General features: G+C 36.2%; 1 long non-coding RNA gene across 1 annotated transcript; it reads left to right on the top strand.

Moving 5' to 3' along the window:
* The first annotated feature begins 2,539 nt into the window (after positions 1 to 2,539).
* LOC121967820 lies at positions 2,540 to 2,789 on the top strand. The gene is made up of 2 exons (XR_006107870.1): positions 2,540 to 2,602; positions 2,751 to 2,789. It is a non-coding gene; the product is annotated as an uncharacterized LOC121967820 (long non-coding RNA).
* Positions 2,790 to 4,731: the final 1,942 nt, after the last annotated feature.

The raw sequence follows: 4,731 nt of genomic DNA, 5'->3' as shown, positions 1-4,731 counted from the left end.
TAGCTAGATGATAATGTGGGTGTAGCTGTGTTAGGTGGGCTTATAACCCATAGAATAGTAATTATCTACCCTAGAATAGATCATTAGAGAGTTATAAGGAAACACTATTCCCTAATAGTTAGGACCTCCCATGGTATTAGAATGGACTAGTATAAGGGTGGACTATATAATTGTTACCCTTAGATGAGAATATCGTTTAAGTAGTAAATTTAGGGAACAAATTTAATATCCGTTGCTTAGCGATGAAATTTAATATCTATCATTAATTTTCTTAATATTTTTTTAAAAAATATTAAGAAAAACATATAATATTATCCCACAAAAATATTTTAGAAACCAATTTTTACAAGACAAATAGAACAACTATAACTTGTATTTATTACTTTAACCCAAATCTATACAAACACTCATTGTCTCATTCATCAACTAGATAGGAAAATGATAGATACTAAAAATATAACAGAATGTAAATTATTAAAAGATTTATAGAAGTCTAAATTTGAGTAGAATCACAAAACTTATGGACCAACAAGCGCATCAAATAGGTAACTAAAATTTTGAGTTGAAATCACATCAAATTCTAAACAAAAGGTAACTATCACTACAACAAAAACCCTCATAGACATCAGTGGAACAACAACGGTTTTAAGTAAAAATTGTTGTCTTTGAGTATTTTACACCGATTTTTCCAAAAATCGGTGTCTATGAGCGCAGATTTTCGCTAATAGACATCGATTTTTTTAGCTGATGTCTATGAGCACCCATTTTTCATTAATAGACACCGGTTTTAACAGCGATTTTTAAAATCGGTGTCTATGATAATTTTCTTGTTCTATCTACGAAATCGGATAGTAAAAAACTGTTGTTAAAAGTGGTGTTAATGAACCAAAATAAAATAATTTAATTTTTCCACCAATACTTAGCTAAAATTTTCAACACTTCAACTCTTCCTTCCAGCCTAAACCTATATGACGCCGTCCACGGGAGGCAGAGACAGAGAGCCATCTTCGGGCGACTCACCTTCTCTGCCTCTATCTTCTCCTCCCCTCCCATCGCCGACCCAATCTCGACCTCCTTCGTTCTCCCAAATCGAAGCAGACAGAAACAGAGATCGGAGATCTGTGCTTCCGATTCACCCTCGATCCGCCAAGATGCAGATAGGTTCTGAGAAGGCATCGTCGCTCGATCTCTTGTCGACCGTCGTCGCCTCCCTCTCTGACGGATATGGGCTCGATTTCGGCACCGGGGATGCGTTCGTGGAGAACCGGCTGCTGATCGCCATCCTGAGCATCGTCATCGTCGTGCTCGTCGGTTGCGTGGCAATCTTCTTCGTCTGGCGATCGAGCGGAAGGAAGCCCGCCGAGCCGCCGAAGCCGCTAGTGGTGAAGACCCAGATGGATACAGAGGAGGACCAAGGGAAGAAGAAGGTCACCGTCTTCTTCAGGACGCAAACCAGGACGGCTGAGGGGTTCGCGAAGGTTAGGGTTTTTATCCAAGTAGTTCATTTTTTGAATTTTTCTCCCATGATCTTAGATTTTCCCCCCTTCTAGGCGCTGGCTGAGGAGGCAAAAGCACGGTACCCTAATGCCATATTTAAACTCGTGGATATCGTAAGATCATCTTCCTTCTATTTTAGATAATTGGAAATACTACTGATTAATTGACTGATCTGTAGTTAGTTTCCTCAATTATAGGATGAATATGCTACTGAGGATGATGAGTACGAGGAGAACCTGAAAAAGGAGAGCTTGGCTTTGTTCTTCTTTGCTACGTAAGTTGAAAGCCAAGAATTTTTTGTTTTTATAAACGATCAGTTTCCTTAAAGTTCGAGTTGATCCCTTTGTTTTCTTTAGGTATGGAGATGGCGAGCCTACTGATAATGCTGCCCGGTTCTACAAATGGTTTACAGAGGTTCTGGAAGCATGCACATTTGGTTAATCTATTCTACCAATAATCCTTTTGCCTTGATCGATTGCTAATTATTAGTTTTTATAGGGGAAAGAGAGAGGAACCTGGTTGGAAAATCTTCAATTTGGTGTGTTTAGTTTGGGCAATCAGAAATATGAACATTTTAATAAGGTTTAGCATGATGAAATTGTCAGTATTCTTTTTGTGGGAATTGCTTGGCTGATATATTTGTGTATTGTGTCCTTGCAAAGGTTGCTGTGGTGGTCGATGAACTGCTTCATGAGCAAGGTATATAGTCGATTTATTTAGTTTGTGATTTGACTAAGTCACATATGCTCCTAAAGCTGATTTTAAATCCTATCTTCAATTGCAAGCTCAAAGTTCATGCATTTCATTTTTCTAGAGAATTTAACTTGTTTTGTAAACTAATTGTTACTCTAAAAACTTGTAAAGTCAACATGGTATGAGGAGTTACTAAGAAATAGTTGAGTAGTCATGTTATCTGTGAGTTTCATACATACAACTGTAATGTAGTAGTCATGTGCAAGTTTGTAGATGTGTTTAATGAATTTAAGCATCATTCTTACTTGGATATTCTTCTATCTTTTTTTTTCCTCTGCATAGACGCCAAGCACATTGTCCAAGTGGGGTTGGGAGATGATGATCAGGGTATTGAGGATGACTTCTCTGCATGGTATGTAGTATCAGCAAACTTTTATGCATGTCATCCAAATTTCAATGTCGGCTACTGCTATTTTTCAGTTTTCTATTTTTTTTTCTCTTTTGCCCATCATTATCTCATTACTCCTTTGTGGAATATGAAATATCAACTGTACTTTCAGGAGGGAGCTTCTTTGGCCGGAGTTGGATAAGTTACTTTAGGATGAAAATGAGACAGTGCACTCCTTATACAGCTGCCATTCCTGAATACCGGGTTGTATTTGTCAAGCCTGAAGAAGTTCCATATCTGGACAAAAGTTTGAGTTTTGCAAATGGCCATGCTATTCATGACATACAACATCCATGCAGCTAGAGATGCTCTTTACAAAGACAATTTAAAAACAGTACTGGTTAGGATTTTCCAGTCCATGAAAAGCATATCTAAAACAACTTATGTATCTTCAAGGGCTAATGTGGCTATAAGACGAGAGCTTCATACTTCAGCTTCGGACCGGTCCTGCATCCATTTGGAGTTTGACATAGATGACACTGGAGAACATTATATATCACTCTCACTTGCATATTTTGAGAACATGCAGGATGCATACACTAATTATATTTCTTTGTGTAGTTTTCACTGGATTTTGACTATCATCAACGTTGAGATAGAGATTAATTTTTTTTAGATCCTATTGGTCACCGCATTCGTGATCAAGATTGGAAATATGTTGTCAACATGTAAGTTTTTTGGCTTCTTTTCTTACCTTTGTTGAAACATGGATGTATTTTGATGTGGTAATACCATTCCCACGGGTTATATGCATGAAGGGCCTTGAAATTGTATAATGCGGAGGTGGGAAGGAAAGGGAAAAAACAACCAACATGAGAAGTTGTCAAGGTATGTCTGATCCTTTTGATTAGCAACTGTTTCACTATCCTCGAAGGAGTTATTCCAATATTTCTTCTCTAACATAGGCTCCTCAACAACCGGATGCGGAGCAATGTGGTTTTTATATCATGCGATATATGAAAGATATAATTGAAAATTTTGGAGTTGACCACAAGGATTCACTTCCAGCAATGGTAATAATACAATATCTTTCATTTTGCATATAAGCCCTAAAGATAATTTGTTGCATTTTCCAACATTGCTTCAGTATCATAATTGATACAAACTCATATTTGATTTTGATTGATTATGAACGTCTCTTAGCTTTTCCCTCATTATATCAGATCTTGCTGTTGCTATGCTTTTCCCCTGGTGCTTAATGTGTTTCTATGTAGTCTTTGAACTTCTCTATTTCAATTTTGGCAGCTATGTGCTCGTCTATGATTAATAGTTCAATAGAATTCAGGGTCACTGATTTGTTATATGATGCTCTTGGTCCTTCCATGATTTTTGAATTCAACCATTATTATGCCTAGTAATTTGTTGTATGATGCTGTCGGTTCTTATCAATCTCTACACTTTAATAAGAAGGAGCAAATTATCTATATTATATTCTAAGTAGCATATACTAAGTGTCATATATGCGCGCAATTATCCTTCAATGAATTAAGCATTATGAACAATAGTCTTCCACAGCAGCCTTTAAAAACTTAGTATTCTATTTTATTTGATACATGTACACATTTGTTTTAGTTATTTGACATATGGTGGATTATTGGGTCCTGATCATGAATTAACTTTGTATAAAGTATTGTAGATTATCTTTGTTGCAAGTATCAATTAGAAAAAGACTTTCTTTGGTTTAGATATTTTGCATTCCAAATTTAGTTTATTGGTAGTTCTCATTGCAAAACCAGACTGAAAAGCTTTCAAAATGCTTGATTTGAAGTGTTAGAAGGATAGAGATCAGAAAAACTAGACTGGCCTCGTTAGAGCTAGAGCAGATATTTGGAAAAAATAAATAAATAAATCAAAATTGCATCTTTACCATTTCCAGCTTTCAAAATTGCATCTTTACTAATATATTATTTATGTGTTTTTACAGTTTACAAATCTCAAGTACTCCAGAGTTGAAATTGATGAAGTGCGGTTCGAGTGGGCTGAATGCATGCTAGATTACATTTGAAGTGCGGTTCTACCTTGATGTGTTGTTAAAAGAATGTTCTACCTTGATTCTGATATCTATTAGTTTTTGATGTAAAAAGAATGTTTGT

Source organism: Zingiber officinale, chromosome 1B (assembly GCF_018446385.1).
Source record: "Zingiber officinale cultivar Zhangliang chromosome 1B, Zo_v1.1, whole genome shotgun sequence".
NCBI classification, from domain to species: Eukaryota; Viridiplantae; Streptophyta; class Magnoliopsida; order Zingiberales; family Zingiberaceae; genus Zingiber; species Zingiber officinale.
The sequence above is the reverse complement of the archived record's forward strand: the minus strand, read 5'-3'. Positions and strand labels throughout refer to the sequence as shown.